This window comes from Sceloporus undulatus, chromosome 4, assembly GCF_019175285.1.
Source record: "Sceloporus undulatus isolate JIND9_A2432 ecotype Alabama chromosome 4, SceUnd_v1.1, whole genome shotgun sequence".
NCBI lineage: Eukaryota > Metazoa > Chordata > Lepidosauria > Squamata > Phrynosomatidae > Sceloporus > Sceloporus undulatus.
In genome coordinates, this window is record NC_056525.1 from 215,783,684 (window position 1) to 215,809,510 (window position 25,827).

A 25,827-nucleotide genomic window follows, 5' to 3' on the forward strand; every position below is an offset into this window, starting at 1 on the left:
ATACCTGCTCTCTCCCCGTTGCATCGTTGCACCTGCACTTTATGCTAGCTATTGTTGTGATTTTAATCTGTAAGCTTTTTATCTTGTTTTTAATCTGTACTATTGTATTGTTCGGATTTTTATGGATACTGTTTGCAAAATTGTACATTTGTTGTACTTCTGTGTAACCCACTTTGATCTGCAAAAAAAAAGCGGGCTATAAATAAACAGTTTATTATTATTATTATTATTATTATATACAGATCAAAAACACTTCAAAATTACAATCTAAAATTGAAAAAGGATTAAGATACTGTATATCCTATAAATGTATTTTGTATGAACAGTGTGTTAAAAAAATTGCCTAGCCCTTTGTGAAGCTTGGAAGTCTCAAATTAGTCTTTTGGGTTTTTCTTTTCTTCCTCCCCCTTTTATGAGAAGGAAAGGCACACATGATGTGCTTCATTGCCTGCTTGATGAGGAGGTTTTCTGGGTCACATATGCTCCCCAAGGCCTCCGCCATGTTCCAATATTAAACCATCTGGGATAGACTGATGAAGATTTCAGGAAGGTTTCCCCCCTCAACATTACACAAATACACACACACACATTTTTACAGGAAATTATCATAAAAGTAGGTCAGTCCTTTACGCGCTCTGAATGAAAATAAGCAGTTGACTGTAAACTAGGAAAGGAAGAAGAAAATAATGTACAGCTTGTGGCTCTCCACATTGACAGACTTGCTGCTTCTCTTCTCCAGTGGTTTGGGCATGGTTTGGTTCTCCCATCTATTTGGGAGCAGGGAGGTAGATTGAAGGCTGTCATTTTCCTCTTGGTGAGAAACTAAAATCCATCAGTTCCTGGAAGAGTGCATATACAGCTGCAATATTTTTTTTAAAAAAATCTTTTGAGGAGCATATCTTAAATTTTTGATTCTCCTGCAGCCCAATCATATCCTTGGGAGTCCTAGTAATACTAATTATGCTAATAACACAGATGATTGAAATATAAATATGATTATGATGGTGATAGTAGTGGAGGTGGTGGTAATGATGATGATGATAACAACTCACATTTTAAGTGGATTTGTGTAAGGAGAATGTCCCTTTTCAAATTTGTTAGAGGCCTACAACATCACCATCTCCCATCTGTAACACTGTCTTTCATCAGTAATGAGAGCCAGATGCCTATGATTGCCTCTGCAAGTTATCTGAAATGGATCTCTAATAGATTTTAAAATCTTAACAAGGAAAAGTTACTTTTTTTGGAAAACAGCTTTCAGAATCTGACAGCTACCATGGCCACAAACATGCTGGCTAGATGATTTTGAAAGTTACAGCCCAAAGAAGTAACTTTTCCAAGCTGTCCTCAAGAAATAATTACAAAGAATCTGGTAAAGAAGTATAGAAGACACTGGCATATAGAGAAATATTTTTGGTGACTGCTCCCCAGTCGGAGTTATTCCCCAACCAAGCATCAATTCCCCTGATGGCGAATGTAAAGACAAGCTTTACATTGCCTTAAAATACATGGAGTGGGCTGGTGTTGTTTCCTGATTAGTCAACTGTCTTCATTGTTTCTTCTCCACTGATGAGCTAGAGTGTGTCCAGAGGATAATAATGAAGGGTCTGGAAACCATGACCTATGAGGAAATTCTTAGGGGGCAGGGTATGTTTAGTCTGGAAAAGAGACAGTTAAGAGGTGATATGGTAGCCCTGTTTAAATATCTGAAGGGATGTCACATTGATGATGTAGCAAGTTTGTTTTCTGCTCCAGATAATAGGACCCAGAAGAATAGATACAAGCTACAGGGAAAGAGACTCCACCTAAACATTAGGAAAAAGTTCCTGACAGTAAGAGCACTGCTTTGGAGAGTGGCTGAGTCTCCTTTTTTGGAGGTTTTTAAACAGAAGCTGGATGGTCATCTGTCAATGGTGCTTTTATTGTGAGTTCCTGCATGGCAGGGGGTTGGACTGGATGGTCTCTTCCAACTCTATGGTTCTATTTTTCTAACTCATTTGAAATAATGCAGGGGGGGAGTACTACAGATACCATGGACTGCTGGAAAGACAGGTGTATGCATCCTAGAGTAAATCAGGCCTGAATTCTCTTCAGAAGCCAAAATGACTAAACTGAGGTTATCATACTTTGGACATACAGTTGGCCCTCCATATGCAAAGATTCTTTATCCATAGATTTAAGCATCCACGGTGTGAACTTTAAAAAAAATTCCAAAAAGTAAAGCTTGATTTTGCCATTTTATATAAGGGCCAACATTTTACAATCCATTGTGTTTAATGGGACTTGAACATCCATGGATTTTGGTATCCACAGGGAGTCCTGGAACCAAATCCCAGTGGGCATCAAGGGTCTACTGTACCATGAGATGACATGAGTCATTTAAAAAGACAGTAAAGTTTGATAAAGTAATTGAGGAGGAGGGGGTTTTAATGCATAAAATCCACAGATTGTTAATTTACAAAGAAAACAGCATTCTCTTCACAGAAAACCACATTTTCTGCATGAAAATTAATATTTCTGCATTGAAATATTATTTTCCATGTAGGAAATTCTGTTTTATGCACACACACAAAGACATGTTAATGTTGCATAGAATACATCTCAGACTGGGAATAGCTTTTGAAAACTGTGTGGTTTTTGAAAACTTTCTCACTGCAGGAAGAAAATTGCTAGTATAGTTTTCATTGAAGGTATGTTACATTAGTAACAATAAACCATCAGTTGCAAATGCATCTCTATTCAGTTTCTTTTCACTCTTTCCTCCTCTAAATTAAACTGTTCTCTTCTGCTGCTAAACTAAACTCTTCTGCCTGTTATTTTTTTATTCCTTTAGTGGAACTCTGAATTCCACCAGAGTCCACCAAATGACTCTGCACTGAAACCTCAGCTAAACCTCATCTCTCTTCCTCTCATTATTTCCTTGACTCTCACTGTCCCTTCACTAACATCTTCACTCTGACTGCCTGACTGATTGGAGGTTATCACATGTGAAAAAAGAGGGGAGCAAAGCGGATCACTCCCATGCTTATCCTATCCTTATCGAGTGATTGCACAAAAGTTATCACACACATCGTGCTCATCCTGTTATTATCCCATCAACGAAGGGGAATTGTTCCATCATGTTTCATTAATGAAAGGTGATGTGACAATTAATAAAAAGTGATGTGACAATTCCACTTCATTGATAGGATAATGATGGGATAAGTGCTACTTTATTTGATAACTTTGGTACGACTATGCAATAAGAACAGGATAAGGACAGGAGCAATCTACTTCACTCCCATCCTTTTTCACATATGATAATCTCTATTGACTCCTCCTCTATATAGCCACTTCTCCCACAGCAGCCACTCCCCTACAGCCAGCTTAAACCAGGATTGTCTGTTGGGAATCAAGTTTGGCTAGTGACTTGCCACAGCTACATTCAGGAAGAAACTCAGGGACAAACAGACTGCCCAAAAAGGGTGGATTGGGACTGCCCCAGAGCTCTGCCCAGAGCCACAGAAAACAGATGTGTGGGGTCCCAATCCACCTTTCTGCCACAGTCCCAGATGGTGCTGTGAAAAGAAGAAGCTTCCAGGCATGTGTCATGTGATTGCCATGCCCCCCAAGCCACCCAGAAGCAGGCTTATTATGCCCATCTGTTTCGCCCCTTAGTGAAGAATCTTATCTCTACACTACACAATAATAGCTTGTTTATTCCACTGTAATTGTCATGAATCTATCCTATGGAATCCTAGGGTTGGCAGTTTGAAAAGGATATTTAAAAATTTTAGGCAGAAACCTCTAATGCCCCACCAATCTACACCCCCCAGGATTCATAGGATGCAACTATGCCAGTTAAAAATAGGACAATAGTGCTATATTGACATAGTTTGAATGAGTCTTGGATCTCTTGAAGATCTGTCATTTATCCCCATAAATTGAAGCCAATTTGACAGCAATTAACAACAAGCATAGGTATGTTTTTTAACTTTTTTCTGGCCAGCATCCTGTTACCTTGTGCACTTTTTGTGGAAAGGCATGGTAGAAATGAATGTACTGACGAATTAACAACCATGCTGCTAATTTTTATCTCCTTTATTGTGAACTTCCAATTCAGATTGACTCAGTTACTGTGTCATCAACCTCCTTTTAAAAATAGGATAATTTTAAAAGGCAAGATTAGCTCTCTACAGAGTAGATGGATATTGACAACATATTAACATTTACTACTTTCCATTTAGCCTTCTCTAAGGATTAGCACAGCAAATTGACCTTTTATGTTTGATGGTAACAACAATGTATGACTCACAGCACAGAACTAAAGCTCAGCAGAAGCTTTAAAACAAAGGATGGAGAATCCTCTTTACCTTGAATAATTATGTTCGGTTTACAAGAAAGGGAGATATGTGTAGAAATTTTCATTGAAGATCAGTGGCTACAATCCTCCCCTAAACATTACAAAATGTTCTGGCTAGTTTTTGTTGTTTGTTATTGTTGTTGTGTGCTTTCAAGTCATTGCCAACTTTTGATGACCCTAGGGTGACCATGAATCGAGTTCAACTCAAGGGTGGTTCACAACAACAACAAAAAGGGTGACCCAGGTTTTCTTGGCAAGATTTGTTCAAAAACTGTTTGCCTTTGCCTTCTGAGGCCGAGAGAGTGTAACTCACCCAAGATCACCCAGTGGATTCCCAGTGGGGAATCAAACCTTGATCTCCAGTTGTAGTTCAACACTCAAACTATTATACCACATTAGCTCTAGCTCATGTTTATCTTCCAATAAAATTTTTAAAATGAAACATTACCTTTACAGACACCTAGGAGAGAAAAACTGTGCTATGACAGATACTACTTTCGCCATTCAAGAGAGAATCTTTTCTAAAGATATGTTAAGGGTATCATTTAGATTAAGCTTAAAAGTAAACTAGGGTAATCATATTCAAATACCCTTTTAAAAAAATGTATGAGCTGGATGTGAAACTAGACTACTTCTTGGGAATAGATATAACGACATCAGAACATAAGTGCTATGCTAGATCAGACCAAAGGCCCATCTAGTCCAGAAAAAATGGTTTTAAAGTGTTTCAAGGAGGATGGCGATACAGCATGACACAGGTGGCCTGGGTGGATCTATAGGATTGAAGAGGAGGAAGGGATGATGTTATCTGGAAAAGGAAAAGCTTGTTTCTGGTTTACAACGTTGGAGTTAGCAACCTTTGCACGCCTACCACTCACTGGTAATTAGATTGTATGTTACTCCCTTGGCTTTTGTCACAGCATCGCAGCATATTTATGGTAACTTATATGTTTCTGTGTTTGTTCATGTTCACTCTCTTCCTGAATCACATAGCCCTCTTTTGTTCTATGGGGTCCCATCTCACACCTCTCTCTCTCTCTCTCTCTCTCTCTCTCCCTGCCCATCCTCCATGAAGCATGCATGATAAGAGCATCTCTAGAGGATATGACCCAACTTGTCTGATACCATGCAGTACTATTTCTTTTCTTCACTTTCTTCAAGAAGAAGAATCTATATTGATTATGCACATGTTTCTGTCAATAAAAATGTTTTTATATGCCTTACAAAGAAAACTAAGGGGCAAAACAGATGGGCAGGAAAAAGTGTCTTGAAGCTGCCTTTTCTGAAGCCACATTGAAACCCCACCAATCACACCGCCAGCTCCCAAGGCAGCTGGAGTGCTCATGTCATGGCCACAGGATATGGCTTCAAGCCAGGAAGAAGCAGAAAAAAACTGCTTCATTTTGAAATGGCTTTTATCTGCATAAGGTGCCTAGAGGGCACTTTCCTAGGGCTTCAAGGCATGTGTCATCTAAACACCACACCTTCAAGTCAACCTGAAAGCACCTCTTTTTGCTTGTCTGTTTAGCCCCTAAGTTTAGTTTCTTTCTCTGCTAGACCTTGTGTGTGGGATGGAGTGGGCTGGTGAACTGTTCACTTTCCGCCTAATACATTAGTTACTCTGTGTGAGAGATCCACTACAATTTCTCATATTTCCAAACACAGGGTATCTCATAAATGGCCATAGAGATATATCTGGATGTCAAAGCTAAAAGACAAAGGTGGATCAACCCCTGGGTGGCTGGTTTGAAGATTTCCTGAGCTCACTCATGGACAAAAGAAATGCACTCAGCAGATGTTCCACATCATTCTCTATAATATTATTTAATGTTTTCAAGGACTGGACCAAAATAGAATCTTTCTATTTCAAATGAGTTGTTAATGCCAATTTGGTTAAAGTTAAATTTAAAACAGCAGGCATTGCCACCCTCTACGCCTGCTTCAATGCACAAATAATGCATGTTTCAGATCCAAGAAAATGTAGCAGGCTTTATATTTTGCATTAAGGTGGCTTTCTCTTCCCCACACCCTTTTTGTGTCTGAGCTTGCTTCATAAGCAGTCCGGTTTTGTCATTTGAAGTGCATGTTGGTTTCCTGTGTGCAGTAACAAAAGCCTATTTTTTTTTTCTGTCTGAAAAACACTGTCAGTGCTATAAATAGTACTTAGCATGGCATTCAGATTTTTATATTTATTTTTTTGTAGCCTCACATACAGTACATTCTTGAAAACTATCCTAAATGTCATGTTATTTGGGAAAAGATGACAGTCACCACTGCTGTATTGTATCTTAACAAAAACACCCAAGAGAGTATAATACCCATTTTGAATGACAACAGCCCATGTGAAGGCTTGTAATAGCAAAAGAAACATACAGTTTCAGAAGCCAGTTTTTTATTTTGCCAGTTTAAATACAAATATTGCTGCTTTCATACAGACAATCCATACCTTATACCCGCCTGCCCGCCCACAAGATTATTTTTGTCCCTTGAAATAATTCTTTTATCTGAAGCAAATTATTGCATCCTAAGATACAATGAAAGTGTTGAGATATATATACAGTTAATTTCATATATTTAATTTAATTTAATATACAGTTACATTTTAACATTACAACATTCAGTAGATAAAATAGAAACTTTAAAAATAAGAAACTGAATTCAGTATATGGAGTGATACGTGACATTTATGATACATAACTTTTGATACACAAATCCTCATGCTAGATCAGGGGAAAACTAAAATAGTCAAAGATGTCCCATACTTGTGTTCAAAGATTAACCAGAACAGTGTCTGCAGTAAAGAAATTAAAAGACTGTTAGGACCGGGAAAAGCAGCTTGAAAGAAATGGACAGGATCCTAAAGAGCAAAGATATAACTCTAAAACTAAAGTGAGGATCATTCAAGCCATTATATTCCTCATCACTGTGTATGGATATGAGATATCGACAGTGAAGAAAATGAACCAACAGAAAGAAAATAAACTCTTTTGAGATGTGTGCTGGAGAATAGTGCTGAGATACCATGGATGGCCAATAAGGCAAACAAATGAATTGTGAACACATCAAGCCTCAACTCTTCCCGGAAGCCAGGATGACTAAACTGAGGTTGTTTTATTTTGGCCACATCATGAGAAGGCATTAATTATTAGAAAAGACAATAATGCTAGGTAATGTAAGGGCAGCAGATAAAGAGATCAGATGGAAGGACTCAGCCAGATAGGCCATGGTCCTGAGCATGCAGGAGCTGAGCACTGGAGGACAGGGGGTCTTGGAGAAGACTAATCCACAGGGTTGCCATGAGTCAAGGGCAGCTCAAGGGCAGTTAATAACAACGTGACAATTAAACAAATGTACTATATTCTTTTCAGTTGCAATACCAATGAAATCAACACCCCTAGTTAAAAACATATAAATTCCATGTGTCCCTATGCACAAAAGATGTCAACATAGTTTTACTTATCCATATGTTTCATATATTACAACATATCCTTTGCATTTAAAACTGTAATTATAGCCAAGACATACTGAGTTGGACGCAAATGTATCCATACTTAGTGCAGAACCATTGAAATCAAGAAGCCTTAATCTAGTCATAACTATGGGCCTGAACAGACAGGCCAGAATAAGCTGCTTCAGGTCAGTTTAGTTTGTAGCTATCCCATGTGGCCATTCCATACTTTGCACTGACTCTGCAGGAGTGGAGACACATCTGGCTACATCCCTGTAGCCAGACATGAAATGATGACATCAGCACTAAAAGCTGCCAGGGTCCAATAAGGATCTCAGCACTGCTGCAATCACTGTGCATCTGGATATTCTACCTGCATAGCATGAAGCATGGGAATGGCCATGCAGGCCAGCTTCAGGAACTCTTCAGTAAGTGAAGGAAGTCTATATGTCGCAGCATAATGTAAGTCCACATTCAGATATTTATGTTGGACTGAAGGGGTGTTGGACTGAGGCCAATGAATGCCAAAACAATCAACAAAAGACAAAAACAAATGCTGCATAGCTGGACTTTGGGCCACTTTCCAGACCACTAGATGACAATAATATTTACTGCCCCTCTATCAGCCCTGTCAGCATCCCCATGTCATATAGCACAGCTATGCAACTGTAGTAATTGTAAGTGAAGCTTTCACAATTAGACTGTTTCTGTTTGAGATTTCCCTCCTTTAAATAAGGTAGCTTCATGATTATCATTGTTATAATAATCATTTCTGACAGACTATTATTTAGCTGCCAAATAATAATGAAAATGATAGAGGACTGAAAGTGGTGGCCCTCGATGTCTCTTGAGTACATAGTACGTCAGAGTATTCAGAAGACTGTTCTATATATTAACTCAGCAGCCTACAATGGTGAGGGTAGAACCGAATACTCTCCCACCTCTCAAAAAGAGATGAATTAAAGTCGCATACACACATGGCCTCAGATTTTAGAATAATATTATTTGGAAGGGACCAGAAAGAGCATCTAGTCCACCCCCTGCCATACGTATTGGGTTCATTTGCATATTATTGAAACCAGTCGGCACCTGTTTCCTTTCTCCTTCTTTAATTACAATTATAACTAGCTGTTTTATATTGCACCATTTGCTCCTAAGTGACTGTAGTGCTGGAGAAATGCAGTTAGCCAATGTATTCATTAGTTCTATTGTAGTAGAAGTGCTGGGTGGGTGTAGGTGAGGAGCTTTTATTATCAATCTATTTAATTTCAAGATAGGATTTAGTGGGAATCAATATTAGAGAATGCATAATTGCTAAATCTTCTTAAATTAATAGACTCATTCATTAAGTCCCCCTTGCTCACACAAAAATACTTAGCTGGTATTTCCTGTGACTTTTCCTAATTAATTAGCAAGCAGAAACTAATTGTGAACAAAACATTTTTTTGGCAATTGTATGACAGAATATGAAGATCAGTTCCCAGATGAAAATTAATTTGGATATGTATTTATGGCCTTTCAGAATTTTTGGAGGGATGTGGAAAAAATTGATTAAAGGAAGTGTATTGCATTGAGAGATAAATGGTCATCATGTGCTGATGGCCTGAAAACTACATATAGCTAGGCAATGGTTTTCAGTATTTCAAGCTGGGCAGCTTACCAATATGGTGTCACTGCTAAATAACAAGCAGCTTTTAAAACCATTGTGTGAAATATAACATTTTTTTCTATGAAACTCTCTACTTCAAAGGAAGTCAATCAAAATCCTACTGCTTTTAGGGCACAGTTGATGGGGAAATGGTTATGGACAAAAATGCATTGAAAAGACCATAGGGTTTTAGAATGATATTATTTGGAAATGACCATAAAGGGCATCTAGTCCAACCCCTGCCATGCTGAAATATAGTGCTAAAAACTCAATATAGTACTTCAAGAACCACCAGTACACATAGCCTTCATCTTACAGGTATTCAGATTCAGTTCTGTGACTCTCATCAATCCCCATGGCCATTAAGCTGAACAGGGATCCTCCCATGCTACTTAGTTCATCCAACCTGGCAGCTAGGTGCAAAATCACCATAACACAGTTTGTTGGCTCCACCTGATGAAGCAATCCAGTATAATGTATGGTCTCAAAAGCTGCGGAGTGATGCATCAATTTCAACAGGTTACAACTTACTTTGTATTTCACCCAGAATAGTCAGAGTAACTGAGGCAAGTTCAACAATGAAAGCAGACTGAAATGGGGCCAAATAATTAGGTAAATTGCAGTCTTAATGTTAGTGTCATAACTAGCAATCCAGTGGAATAACTAGAAATTCGATGATTTCAGGAGCAGAGATGTGCTGTCCCTCTTTGGGGTCACAGAATCACAGAGTTGGAAGAGACCATAAGGGCCATAGAGTCCATCTCCCTGCTATACACAATCAAAACACTCTTGACAGATGACCATCCAGCCTACATTTAAAAACTTTCAAAGTCGGAGACTCCGCCACATTCCAAGGCAGTGTATTCTACAGTTAAACACATCTTATGGTCAGAACACTGTGAAATAAAGTAATTAAAAAAAAAAGAAAGTTCTTCTTAATGTTTAGGTGGAATCTCCTTTCCTATAGTTTAAAGTTTTCCCATGTCCTAATCTCAGAAAACACGCTTGCTCCATCCCCAATTACATCCCTTCAAATATTTAAACATGGCTATCATGTCACCTCTTAATCCTTTCCTCCCCAGGCTTTGTGTTTGGATTTTTATTTGTCCCAAATTTTAAAGCCTGGAAGAAACAAGTCCTTGCTGATAAATGGAAGTATTGACTTTTTGTCAGACTCCATTTATCTCAGTTGTTGACTCCAGCAGAACCTTATACAAGTCAACCAACCTATTGAAGATAAACTGGGGAGTGGTGATTAAGTCCATTGGTCAAGTTTAACATACCGTAGTTTAAACCCAACACTTCTCTCATATATGAAAATGATTGACTAACTAAATGAAGTCATTGGGACTGATTGTTGGGATTACAAAACATGAGAAGGATACTATTTTCCCCCTTTTCCCTTCACTACAAGAATATATATGTTATCCAACCTCTGTTAGGATATGAATGATGAGCAGTACGAGGGAAAACAGAAATTGCATTCTGCAGTCTATATAAAATTCTGCAAAATAAATAGATTTCCACATTTTTGTTTGTCTCAATAAATCCATTGTTCTTTGGTTAATTTTATTTTATTCTCTTTTTTTGTTGTTGTTGTTGTTCACTTGCTAAGGGAAGGGAAAGGTACTCTGCAGATGCCAAAGTTCATGAAAGAAATAATGGACTTATGTGGCAATCCTAAGGTGAAAATCTTCTTGGCAAGATTTTTCCAGAAGAGGTAACATAAATGAATGTTGTGTTTAGACTTGGGTCCCATTTCCAAGATATCTCATTATGTGCAAATTTTTTCTTGTGTGCCTTCAAGTCATTTCCAACTTGTGGCAATCCCAAGGCTTTTCATGGGATTTTCTTTGCAAGATTTGTTTGGAGATTTGCCATTGCTCTCCGCGATGTTCCAAAAACCAATGAAAATTTCAAAAAACCAACCTGTATTGTATTATCTATAGAGCCTGGGTAATGCTAGGTCTTTAACTCACTTGTTACATAATAAAACTTTACTGTTTTGTTTTTTACATACCTTTCTGAAAATATTTTATTGAAAAATTAATGAGGGCAATGCATTATACATTTTCAAAGGGACCTCAACAGTAAATCTAACCACTTGTTCACTGCAGTGGTCACTTTGGACCCAGGAAGCAATCTTAAAATACCCAGGTGAGTATTAGGAACCAAGGATCAGAGGGAGCGCTGTGAAGATGCACACCATGTGGTGTGGCACACGGTGTCACACCGCCCTAAGGGCAGAACTGGGTGTGTGTCCTATAGACACTACACATAGACTCCACCCCCAACCCAGGACTTAAGGCCAGTGTGCTTCTCTTGTCATTCTACATGAATGTTACAATGACTTAAAAATGTCAGCTAAGACCGTTGTTTGAAACTTAAGATTATCAACAAAGGCAGTGAAAAGTTCTTTTCTATCTTTTTGTGGGAGTATTTTTGAATCACATGGTGTAAAACAAAACATTGATCTAGTGTAGATTTACCCTTCCTAAACCCAGCTTGTTCTTCTGCAAAAATATCATTTTCCATAGCCCAGACCTCTAGTTTGCCTAACAGGTATCTTGCATAGAGTTTAGAGATGATATTCAATAGGCTGATAGGTCTAAAGTTTTTAGGATCAGCCATAGAGCCCTTTTTATGGATAGGAATTACAATACTCATAGCCCACCTCTGAGGAATTTTCCCATACTGTTTTATATAAGTAAATAATGAAGCAAGAGGTGGAACCCACCAGTCTAGATTTGATCTGAATAATTCACCAGGAAGCATCGCTTCTCTTGATGCTTTATTATTAGGTAGAAATTTAATCAAATAATTAACTTCATCGATGGATACTGGATCCCAAGCAGGACAGCAGGAAAATAGAGATATATCCAGTCTGGTAGAGGGACTCTGTGTTATATCATGGTAAGGATGGGAAAAGAGGCCAGAAAAATGATCTTGCCATTGAGAGGAGGTGATCTGATTAGTTATAATCCCTTGAAGATTTCTAGTGCCTTTATTCACTAGGGACCAAAGTCTAGGGGAGTTCTTCTCCACAAGGGCCTGACCTAAGTCCAACCAAGTCTGTCGTGTGAATTCTATTTTTTATTTTTTGCCCTAAGTAAGTTTTTATACTCCCTTCAATGATGAATATAACATATATAAGTTTTTGTCAGCTAATTTAGAGGACAATCCAGCAACATTCCATGATAAAAAATGTACCATGTTGTTTAATTTGTGGCTTTTGTACCTTGGTTTTTTTAATACTGTTTTTGTATTTACTGTTTGGATCTATTTTATATTGTGACAGCTTTTAGCTTTTAACAATAAACTTCTATTCTATTCTATTCTATTCTTATAAAAATTATGGCTTTTGTGATTCTTGGGCCTGAGAAGAAATCTAGACAAATCACCATAATTAAGGGGCTCTACAAGGCATGGTGAGAGCTGAGCATTCAGATGCTCCGAGCCCTCACCGCACTGCTTGGGCACCATCTTGGCATGCTCCTGTCTACATGGCATGCACCATGATAATGCTCATCATGTGCAGCACCTAAATGACACTGTGCACAAGGGGCGTCATCATGGAGCACAAGCGCACCTATGATGCCCCTTCCAGAATGCAAAAAGAAGCCCCTTTTCAGGGTTGGTTTTTTGTTTGTTTGTTTGTTTGTTTGTTTGTTTTTTGCTCCTTCCAGAGGCCATGGCATGCGGTTGCCACAGCCTCCATCCGGGGTGAAAAGAGGCAGCTGCAGACCAAAGGGGCAGTCTCTATAGCCCTTAAGTAAGACTTGTATCTCAAACTCTCACCTCATCTCCATCGACTAAACCAACATATGAAGAATATACATTTCATATTTATTTGAAAGCTTATCCAATTTGAATTTAAATTCAGAGTTCTGATATTTTACCACATTGTATGCATGGCTTGCTCGCAAACACCTTGTAAGCTGCTGGAATTGAAAAATTTAACAAATATTTAACTATTGGAAGATTAATCTTTGTTCTAAAGCTCCTACCATGAAACAAAATGGAGGAAGAGAGGCTGAGCTGAGGTCTCTTCATTCCTGGAATTCTTCTTCTTGAGTAGTAGCTAATTACCTCTCCACAAAAGCTATTTCACTTAAATTGTCATTTCAGGGACTCAGAGTGTTTGCAGAGAATATGCAGTCAGACTGATTGATCACCTACTAAGAATAAGAAGTGAGATGCAAGTGATGGGATAGTTTAATACCACATTTTATTAATTGATTTAAAATGGCAGATCTACAGTGGGGCCTCCCACCAATGCAGAATTCACATGAGGCAGGCATCTGCCCCAAACCCTGTCTCAGTTATAAAGGGTGAACCATTTTGACCCTGGTGCTTGGTGCCAGCTGAGTGGGGAGACCTTTCAGGATCCAGTTTCCCTAAGCTTCAAAGTTTGAAGGGGAACATGACCTAAGCCAGTGCCAAAAGTAGAAACCTTTCTAGCACTTGAGCCCAAAAACAAAACAAGGTGTCTCTCTCTGACAACCCCTTTTCATTGTCAAGGTGCCTTATGGGTGTGCATCAAGAATGTATTTTTCCTCACTCTGCATTACCTTGATTTTGCACCATTTTCAACTATTTTACATACCTCCACCCTAATGATTCATTTCAAAGTCCTGTAGACCCCACCCCCAGCACCATTCTGGTTATCCGGACTGTTCCCAGCCACTTTTTGTTTTGTATGCCAGTTTCATAAGCAAAGGCCAGAAAATCTTACAGTGTCCAAAGTTAACCAACTGAACTCAGAGGGCTGTAAGGTATGCAAAAAAAATAATAAATAAAACCAGAAAGCCCAAGAGTGTAACAGAGCAGGCTTTTATACCATGCTCAGACCCTGCCCCTTGCATCAAAGGCATTATGAAGCAAAAAAATCAGATATGAGGGAGAATTTGCGGGATAAAAATGTATCCTTATCTTAGAATGAAGTTTTTATTTCAGACAATACCTGGTTTGACAATTAATACATTTGTTAACAAGGGGATGTGTCCAAGTCTGTATAGCAGGGAGAAAAACCACAAGTTAAATATAATGTGAAGAACAAGTTAAAAATGGATAAAATGGGTTAAGTTTGGTTACTATATTATACAGGTGGATCAATGGGAAAGTTTGTGGTTAACAGAATGAAATTTATACAATGTTATGAACTTAAGAGAATTTCCATAAAATGATGTATTGCTGGAATACAGTATTAGAAAAAATTGTCCAGAATGTACAAAGATGTTTCAAATGTATGTTTGAAATGTGAGTAATATGAAGGGGAACATTCTGAGGTGCCAGTATATACATTGGTCTGAAACAGATGGGCCGAAAGTGCCATGTCGCCATCAAAATTAGGGTTCCCGAGCACACAGCAACCACACTCTCCTGAACCGTAATACATATTGACGCCACCATTATTACATGGCACCATCCATATGTGGCACCATCCATACATGGTGTGCAAGCATCATGCCGCAGTTATATCATGGATGCATCACAGTGTGCCAATGATGCACTGATGACACCCTCCCTGCGCAGTTTGGTTGCTATGTGGGTTCTTTTTGGGGCAGAGCGAGTCTGCATGGTTTGGTTGCTATGGGCTCCCTACAGAGGGCAAATGGACATCTTCAGACTGCCCCTTTGGGGCGGTCTGTCGAACCCCATAGATAGAAAAAGATAGAAAGATAGATAGAAAAGAGCTATGGAAGATTGTTCCAGTGCATAAATGCAGCAGGAAGTTTGTTACAATTGTAGAGAAAGAAGAATTTAATATTACCCTTTATGGAGCATTGGTTGTTGCAATTGATAAATTTAGTAGTAATAGATTAATTGTATGCTTTGATTAGAGAAAAGTTGTTAACGATATTTCTTTAAATTTGGTGACCCCTTATAGACTTTTTGTCATAATAAAGAAAGGAAATGACTTGATAATTTTGAGATTTGATGATTAGAAAGAATAGGTTAGTGAAAGAGGGGAATACATTGTAGTCTTTGGAGAGAGACAGATGAATAGGATCTTATATATAAACATCAAAGGGAAGGTCGGAAGACACTCTTTCATTTATATTATTCTTTTTTCTCGTACAGTCAGCCCTCCATATCCACAGATTTTTTTAACCAAAGATTCAAGCATCCATGGCTTGAAAACATTTGAAAATTACTGGATATACTCAAGTATAAGTCTAGAGATTTTATTCAAGAAATTGACTCCAAAAACCAGAGTTGATTTATCCATGGGTCATTGTTAGTACTGTAGTTTAACACTTATTTTAAAAAGAAATCATTCCCTGGTGATCATAATTTGTCCTGGAAGCACTGACACACCTCTGTTCTCTCATCCATCCAGCCTTTAGTGTGAGCACAGTTATGTTTGCTGGAATTTTCTAAGTTCTTTGGCATTGTTTTCCTTTGCTTCATCCTTTAGAACCTTGGTTACATGGTCCCACATTCAAAATCCATAATTTTGGCCCCCAAACCTGCCCTCAATTTATACATGAGGTCGACTTATTGTCAAGTATACACAGTATATAAATTCCAAAAAGCAAGCCTGGATTTTGTCATTTTATATAAGCGACATCATTTACTGTGCAATCGTATTTAATGGGACCTCAGCATCCATGGATTTTGGTATCCACCAAACCCCAGTGGATACCAAGGGTCCATTGTATTTCTTTTCTTTTTTTAACTTCTGTAACTTTTAATGTATTCTGTGGACCGTTACAAACAGGCACCCTAGCACAGACTCAGTCCGTACTAGGGTTAGAAAGGGGCGTCTCTTCCAGACGCTCCTAACCCTAGTACGGACTGAGTCCGTACAAAATGGCGGTGGCCGTTCCACATGGCCACCACCATCTTGATGTAGCGGACACGCTGTATCCTCACGTCACACCCCAGAAATGACGCCGCAGGTGAGCGCTTCAGCACTTGCAGCATCTCTTCCGGGGCACAGGAAGGAGCACGATTTTCGTGCTCCTTCTTTGCAGCGTCTGGGAACAGTGCCGTTTGGCTGTTGCGGTTCCCGGATGCTGCAACCAGCAGCTGCAGCAGACCGCCGCTTTTCGGCGGTCTGTAACCCACCTGTATAGCTTTTAAAAAGATATATAAAAAACATATCTTAGAAACTTAGGGGCTCCACATCTCGCCCAAAAAGGGCAGGCTGGAACCACCCATTTCAGCTCCTGATGGAGCCTGCAGTAGCCAAACTGCACCAAAAAGAACCCAGAAAAACAGGTTCCTTTTGGTGCGCACAGGCGCTGCCATCAGTACACCATTAGCGCACTGTGGTACGTCAATGATGCAAGTGCTGAGCCCTGACATATGGACATGGCACTGTGCTTACATCATCATAGTGGTCCCCATGAGGACGGGAGGCCGCCATGATGGCGGCATCCATACGGACTAGGGTTTGGGAGGGTGCGGCTGCTGTGCACTCCTGAACCCTAGAACTGGCACTGGCATGCCGCTTCTTGCCCATCTGTCTTGGGATTTAGTAATACAAAGTCCTGGAAATGAGTGTAAGAGAAGATTAAGAAAGAAGAAAATTAATACGTAATATAAATGTGGGTTTGCCCATTCTAGGAATGTCGATATGAACTCTGAAAAAAACAGTTTTGAGTATTTTCAGTAAATTTGCTGCAGGAAGAAACTATCCAATCAAGACAACAATCACCCAATGGAAATTCCTTTCATGGTTAGTTCTGGGCTACAAAATAAAGCCATGGAAAAGAAATGAAATGACTTGGTGGCCATGCTGGCAAGGGACAATGATTGTGTGTGTGCTTTCAAATCACCTGTCAATTTATGGCAATCCCATGAATTTCATAGCAGAGATTTAAAATTTCCAGATATTTTGAAGTCATGAAGGAAGAAACATTTTTTCTAGGTTTTATTTTGGGGGGAGGGGGGAATCTAGACATTTTCAGAAAAAAATGAAATATATTATATTGCTACCTTGTATAAATTGAAAAGTCCTTCTGTTACTTTAGAAATATAACATACATTATTATAACATCTAGAATAATACAATCATAGTTTATTCAATAATATTTGCAAATGGAATTTACTTTTTGAATATATACAGTCAGTCCTCCCCTTGCACAGGTGATCCATTCTGGAACACATGCACACCCATGTATGCTCGCGACCCATTGAAATCAATGGGACACATGCATGTGGCGTGGTACGGCACCATTCATTCAATTGTACCATGGCTTCAGCAAAAGCTGAAAGCCAATAAATCAAGGCTGTGTATGGCACAGGCTGACTGTAAATGTTTTTCATGTTACAAATAGAGATACAACTGTCCTGAACTACTGTATAAGAAACACCTGCACTGTAGTGAGCATATTTGGTTTTGTGAATTTGTAGAAAGAAAAACAAGGAAAAAGTAGCTATTCACATTAGCAAAACAACGACGCGTTACAGACTGCCGAAAAGTGGTGGCCTGCACCCGCCCCTTTCCCTGCCGGATTGGGGCCTCAGCAGCTAGAGCAGCAGCCGCTGAGGCCCCAATCCACCGCTTTCCAGGCCTTGGGGAAGCGGCAAAAGGCCACTTCCCCAAGGCCTGGAAAGGGGTGTCCTTGGGGCTTCAAGCCCCAAGGACACACCGCGGCGACGGGGAGGAGGAGAAAAGGGCCGCTTGGCCCCTTTCTCCTCTGCATCGCTGGACACAGCCATCTAAAGGCTGCACCAGTGACGCAAGACCAGGAAGGAGCTCCGTTTCGGAGCTCCTTCCTGCGCCGATGAAAGGGCGCACTAAGTGCCCTCGTGCGGCGCAACAGCGTCACGTCCGCACCGCCTCGTTTGGAGGTGGCGCGTTCGTGACGCCATCATGGCAGCCCCCATGTAGATGGGGTGCCGCCATCATGTACGTCCTCAGGACGTATTAGGCTTGGGGGCGTCAAGAAGTAACGCTCCTTTTTAAACCTAGGAAGTCCTGAGGACGTCCCTTATGGCGGTCTGTAACGCACCAACGAAAACTATTTTGTCTCTTCTACTTCTCAAGCAGATATGAAGCACTGTTAGGAAATGATATTTATGTGTCCACAAGGTGGAGCTGTAGCAGAACCTATTGCAGCTCTAGTGGCAGTTATATGTGTCAGCATTTAAACAGTGCATCATTGGAATGTTGATGCAACTGTGAACTGTCATTCTCAACTGTCACTGAGGGAGAGTGAGACGGTCCTTCTGAGAGCGTGTGTCAGTTATGACAGTTGGTGTTAGAGTAACTGCCTCTCTGTTCTGTTGTTATGGTTGTTCGGTTGGCAAAGTATTTATTAAAGCCCTCGTGAAGAGTGAAGGCTTGCAGTGCTCTTATCGTTATTTCTCAAGCCGGGAGCTTAAGGCTGTTTGCAGTGGTGAAGGAATATTTTCCTTCTTGGCCTAAATACCTTTGCAGACATCTCTTCAGATTCCTTCTCCCTGGCATCCTGTCAACGTGGTTCAACTCTGTAGGTGGTCATGATGGACACAGCGCGTCTTACCACGCCCTAACAAGCACTCCTTCACATGAAAAGAACTGAAGAAGGGAAAACCAGGATGAGAAATTACAGTGATCTGATCCTGTACATAGTCTTACATTTAAAAAAAATGCCAAAGTATAGTTTTTGTAATAATTTTCAGAAACTAAACAAATGAACATCTTCTCTTAAATATATGTACCATTCTGAAAGAAAATGCATTTTTTCCATTTTTTCCTTTCCCCCCTCCCAGCTCTTTATTTTGAAACATGGAAAAATTGTCCTATTTTTCTTTTTATTCTTGGGCTTGCACATTTCTAAATGGGAGCTGCACAATCTACAGGCTGAAAGACACTAGGATGGAAAAGGCTGAGGTATCTGGTTCAATAGAAAATCTTATGAATTTTACTGCTGCTACTGCTTGAAATGTTTTTATTGTTTGGTTGATTCTTTCACCTGCATTTTATTACTCTTTTATCTCTTCTATCACTAGATGTCCTGAAGTTTTTTAAACCAACGAGTGTTATTACCCATATATTAGACAAAGAAATATACATTAACACTAAAAGTGGCTTCTCTTTGGATTCCAAAGCTGCAGCTAAGAAAACTCTAGGGAAACTAAAGTTGGATACTAATTCCATTGCATACAAGTTAAGTAGATGGCTTCAGAGCCAGCCTTACCATAAGGCAAAAACAGATGGCCTTTTCAGGTAAGAGATTCCAAAGCACAACAAAGCTATCGTCTTTGCTGATCTTTCTGAGTCTGTCCCACATCAGTCTACTGTTCTGGGCCTCCTATGTAGTCTGTAAAATTTAGCTGCCACTCCAACAGGCTTCTACATGTGGAACGGCACAGAAACATTATTCAATCTTTTGCCGCAGGTAACAAGATGTCTGGGGCCAGTCCTAGGTCCTTCTTTTGATAGGGAACTATCTTTCCCTTGTGAATACCTGAAATTCCCTGATCCATTCTTGGTTTCCCCTATATCTCTCAGAAAACTCCAACTGGGAGCGTGCATCCAAATACAGGAATGTTTCCAGGCAGTGATATATCCTAATGATCCATACTGCCTCCTTGGAACTGGCAGAACAGTGAATAAAGCAATTCATCCTTCCAGTGAAATATTTGGTACATAACCTCTACACAGCTTCTTCTGACGTGACACAGGCAGGACATTTGTTGAGTGAATCACAAGGTGAAAGAGTATAGTTGTTAGAAAGGCTTTTGGAAAATACCAACAAAATGTTTAACAATCAAAGCCAGCTAACGGATGAGTGAGCAGCTTCTGGAGTAGATTTAGGCTTTACTGACAGAAGACTGAGTGCTGACCCAGAAAATCAAGATATGTTCTCAGACCCTGGGGACACACAAGATAGAAGCTTTAGCAAACTGTTCAGGTGGAAGCAGGAACTCCTGCAAAGTAGAAAGCATTTGTATTGAGAACAAAGCAAACAACATGCTTTGAAAAATAAACACAGACATCTCAGATATAAATATAAAGAGAACCCATAATGGGGAGGACATTTGGCAAGGAGACACAAAGGAAAGTAGGTGTAGTGTTCTGGCGGCTCTGATCCGCTCAGGTCCTGCTCAGTTTAGGTTCACATGATAAACTGAAATGAGACTAATCTGAGAGTACAATTATAGCTTTATTGATGAAAAATAGAAAGGGGATGCAGTAGCACAAAGCATAAGCAAAGGACACATTCTCACATTCCTTTAATTGTTCTCTGACAGAGCCTCAAGTGCAGGTTGTTTCCAGAGCTGTGCTGCTGAACATTACATTGTTAGCTTTAAATGAGCCTTTCTGGTTCTCAGACAAGGCACTAGCATTCCCCTTTCTGAGATCAAGAGAAAGGAAAACTTTCATAGGCCCGTTACAAACGGGCATAAAGTACGTCCTCAGGACGTACTAGTGTTAGGAAAGGCCGTGCTTTACGCACGCCCCTAATCCTAGTACATCCTGAGGACGTACAAAATGGTGGCACCCATTCTACACGGGCACCTCCATCTCGACATCATGGATGCTTAGTGTCCGCATGTCACGCGGCGGAAGTGATGCAGCGAGTGCGCGACTAGTGACTCGCAGCACCACTTCCAGGGCGCAAAAAGAAGCGCCATTTTGGCACTTCTTTTTTGCGGCACTGGGGAGCCTTGTGGTTTGGCCACTGGGGCTCCTCGGCACCGCTAATGGCAGTGGCAGCAGACCGCCACTTTCAGGCGGTCTGTAACACGCCATAGCTTGGAGTTATATAGCCTAACAGGCCTGACCTTCTAGAAGCTACAATTGCTCATGGAGATGGTATAGTTCCCCTTCTTCCTTCCCCCTTCAGACTAAGAGGAGAAAAAGAGTGATGTTCTTGGGAAAAGAATTCTTTATCAGCAAGAACAATTATTACATTTATACTTAAGAATGCTTGAAGCCCAACCAGGATGCAATAAAATTGTGAAACAGTTAAAGTGGGCTTTAAAACTAGCTAACATATATTGTTGTTGTGTGCCTTCAAGTCGTTTCTGACTTATGGTGACGTTAAGATCTTATCACAGAGGTTTTCTTGGCAAGATTTGTTCAGTTTGCTTTTGCCTTCCTGTGAACCTGAAAGAGTATGACTTGTCAAGGTCATCCAGTGGGTTTCCATGGATGAGCAAGGATTCAAACCCTGGTATCCTACATTTTAGTCCCAGCTAGTCCAACTGCACCAAGCAAAGATGTGCACAGACCCACAGGATGTTCAATCACTAATTCCTCACCTGTCTTCTGCAAATACATGCAACTATATTAGCATGATGTTGTGGCTTGAATGTTGTACTAGGCTTTCAGGGCTTGATTCCCCATTCAGTCATGGAAACCCACTGGATGACCTTGGCCAAGTCACACTCTCTCAGCTTCAGAGGAACATAGAGGCAAATCCCCTGTGAACATATCTGTGAACATATCTTACCAAGAAGACCCTGCAACAGGTTTGCCTTAAGGTCATCAAAAGTCAGCAATACATTGAAAGCACACAACAACAACCATAGCTACGGAAAAGTAACAAGAATGTAACCATATTATGCTATCAGGGACAGAAGGGGGTTGTAAGTCTGAACATCTCCAGTGGAAAACTAACATTGTGGAGGTCATTTCCAAAGCCTGCAGTCCTAAAGTGTTTGCTTCCTGTCTTATCTGTATGTAGCATGAATTTAATGCCAGGGACAAAAGAGAATGGCTTCAAAACCTGCTTTAACATATAACAAAATGCTTACTCAGGCGGGTTATAGACCGCCCATTTGGGGCGCTCTGCACCCGCCCCTTCCCCCAGTGTATTGGGGCCTCAGCGTGCAGAGCGGCAGCCGCTGAGGCCCCGATCCGCCGCTTTTCATTATTAACCAAAGCAAAAACAGTCTAATTACATATGTGTCTTCTACTCCCTCCGAGTATAGTGGAGTCTCCTTCCTTGGAGGTCTTTAAGCAGAGGCTAGATTGCTATCTGCTGGGGATGCTTTGATTTCGATTTCCTGCATGGCAGGGGGTTGGACTGGATGGCCTGTGCAGTCTCTTCCAACTCTATGATTCTATGAATGCAGTCAATGGTTGAAAAATCCTGGGATTTGTACTTTTAAAATGACCTTTTCCTAAGCTTTCTTAACAAATTAAGAAAGCAACTATTATTTGTCCTCGCATGGGATACCAAATCTTCTGCCTGAGGCACCAATCATGGTAGGGATGTATGTGTTCCCAATACAAATCCTAAAATACTTGTTAATTTTTTTCTCCTTCAGAAAGTTTGGAGGGGAAAATGTGAGGTGTAGGTGAAACTTGAACAGATTAAAGCTTCAGACACAGCTGCCTTCCTCTAAGTGTGAAAGACACCTTTGATTAATGGTGTGCTATACCTTTGCTAGCATTACAAATCTTGAGTAAATATGCCACTAGGACATTAATGTGTGGGATGTGGGTATATAGAATAGGCTGCACATTCAGGAAACACTGAAGAATTTCCATGGGCTGTGGAGCAGAAATCTAATGATCTTCATCCTTCTGTCAGGCAGGCTTTGCAAATGGACTTGGCACAGAGATGCAAGTGGTATTTCAATATAATTTACCTCTATGGCAGGGCTCTTAAATACTTTGACAACATTGCTGTTGCTTGTAATAGCTTGAAAGGATGTTTTTTCGGGATGTCTTATTATCATTATCTATTTTTCAGTATGTTTCATTTTAGTTATTGGTTAAATCCATTAATAACTTAAAGAAGAGCAGCTTCTGCTCATCAGCAGTAAGATGCATCATGGCAAATTTCAAAAGATGACAATGCCCTGGGTGGCATTTTCTCTCTCTCTTAAATTACTGTACTATTTACATTTCCTTATGCACTTTATGATAGCTTCCACTTTCAACTACTACTAGTGGAGGTTTTGGGGGACTTTTTTTTTTTTTCAGAATCAAAGGCAATACGGTATTTAAATTAAACCACTACACTGTGATTCCTGAAACTCCCAAGCATGAAAAGACAAGTGTGAAGATGAAAATCCACAGTGATTGCAGAAGCTTCAAAGTACAGTATCCACATTAACTGGCTGTGACCTCTGAAAATGCAGTAACTGATGACTTGTGTCTAATGACATTTCCATGATCATCTTCCTAACACTCCCTAATTTCTTTGTGATTACATGGGGACTCCAGTGACAATGAAGAACAATTTTATTAACAAATACTTTACCAGATGGTGGAAGGGGCCATAACTCAGTAGCAGACTCTATGCTTTGCATGCAAAAGATCCCATGTTTATTCCCTGGCATCTCCAGGTAAAAGGATTGGGTAACAAGTGATGAGAAAGATCACAGCTAGTAACTCTGGAGGAGCTGCTGCCACTCAGTACAGACAATGTACTAGGTTGCATCTGCACTGCAGAAATAATCCAGTTTTACACCATTTTAATTGCCATGGCTGAATGCTATAGAATTCTGGGAACTGTAGTTTGCTGTGCACCAGAGCTCTCTGACAGAAAAGGCTAAATGACTTAGAAAGCTATAATTCCCAAAATTCCATAGCACTGTACTATGGCAGTGGTGTGAAACTGGATTATTTCTGTAGTGTAGATGCAGTTCCAGTTAGACAAATAGACCCATATTTTACATTGCCTACCTAGTTCCACATGCATAACTAAATGGCATCTCCTGGCTCAACCCCTCACCTGCTTTACCAGGTAGTAGCCACACCAAGAGATGGAGGCCCATTCATCTGGATGTTGTGGCACAAAAGGATGACATTTCTATCACGACCTTCCCATCAGAAAGTGAGGCTGTGAAAAAGAATTGCATTGGGATCCTGGACCTGGTTCTGATTGCTGCACTTTAGCTCACTGACAAAGGGAAGGTGGGAACTCCATCTTCCTGGCCCTAATTACTGGCTGAGCAAGCCTCCATCTCTTGATGTGGCTACTGCCTGGTAAAATAGGTTTGGGAGTACATTTACTATCATGGCAATAGTTCCACCATCATGACTACATAGTGTTGGTGAATACAGAGCAGTTATGGATCTGTAAATCTAGGGACCTAATTGCATGGCTAAAAAAAGGTGACTTGCCCCTTCTGGGATTCAGTTGCTTACGGGATGCAGTTGGGAATTATTGCATTAAAAATGTTGCCAATGCTGCTGGGCACCTGCATCCTGACTGCACCCAGGCTCCCAGCTGCACTCAGCTGGCCGATTTGCAAACATGGGAGCTTTCTGTGTTTGCAAATCAGCCAGCTAAGCACAGATGGGAGCCAGGATGTGGCTGGGATGAAGCCACCCAGCAGAATCGGCAGCTACTTTGGTATGATAATACCCAGCCACATCCCGCAATCTGACTATGCCATTGGGGAGCAGTCGAGTTAAAAATTATGATTCCATCACTGCAATACACAGTGCCAGCCATAATCTGTATGAAGCCAGCATCAATGGCTTCTGGGGGCTTCCATACCAGTGGGGCAGGAAAACCATTCTTGGATTCAATAGAAACTTTAAAGGAGTTATCCAAATGTCCTCCCACCTAAAAAAAGCAGGTTGAGCATTTTGAATAATCTCTTCAAAATTTGGTCTAAGATCCAGAATGGAATCATCAACTAACAGCCATACAAGTCACCAGCTGCCACTGAGCAGCTGAGAGGCCCTGGAGATAATGGTGTTTTATTATGAGACAAGATCATAAACCTCCAAAGAAGGAAGCTCAAAATCCAGTAATAACATTCCTCCCATCATATAGTTCATGCCATGAAGGTCTATCTTTATATCTGGTGGCATTATATATTACATAGCACTTTATTCAGAAGATAAACATTTATTCTGACAAAGGTACCAGGGAATAGAGAAAAGATCTGCTACTTGCTCAGAGGAGCAATCCCAACTCCCACTATCTGCCTACATAAAGCGCCATGACGCCTTTTTAATTGGCTTCTAGCTTTACTGCTGCACTGAAACAAAGGCTGATTTTCCTAATTACTCTCTTGCCTTCTTGTTGTCCTCTAACAGAAAATGGGTATGACTCATCTCTGCAGAAGTTAGCCTTTTTAAAAAGCCATACAAAGATCACAGCTGGATACATTCTGGTAACAGTCTTTCCTGGGTTGAAATGAGAAGTTCTCCTGTAGTCTTTTCTGTCTTTGATTAATAAAATACATTTATTTTTTTTCTAATTGAAGATGTAACCACATCTAATTGGGTCTTTAGTATTTTATTAGTCTCTCGTGGAATATGTCTATACTGGAGCTTTTCCTGATTCTGAGTTCAGTGATTTGAGAGTTAGCACTTGAACTGTGACTTCAGCAGAAGTTCTTCCCAAAGTCTCAGGAACACTTCTGCATTGTGTCAAAAAATTCAGTCATTGCTGGATCTACCACTGTCCAATTTAGATATGAGAGCATGTGGTGTGCATGAATAAATTTTCCAGTTTCAAGGAGTAAAGATTA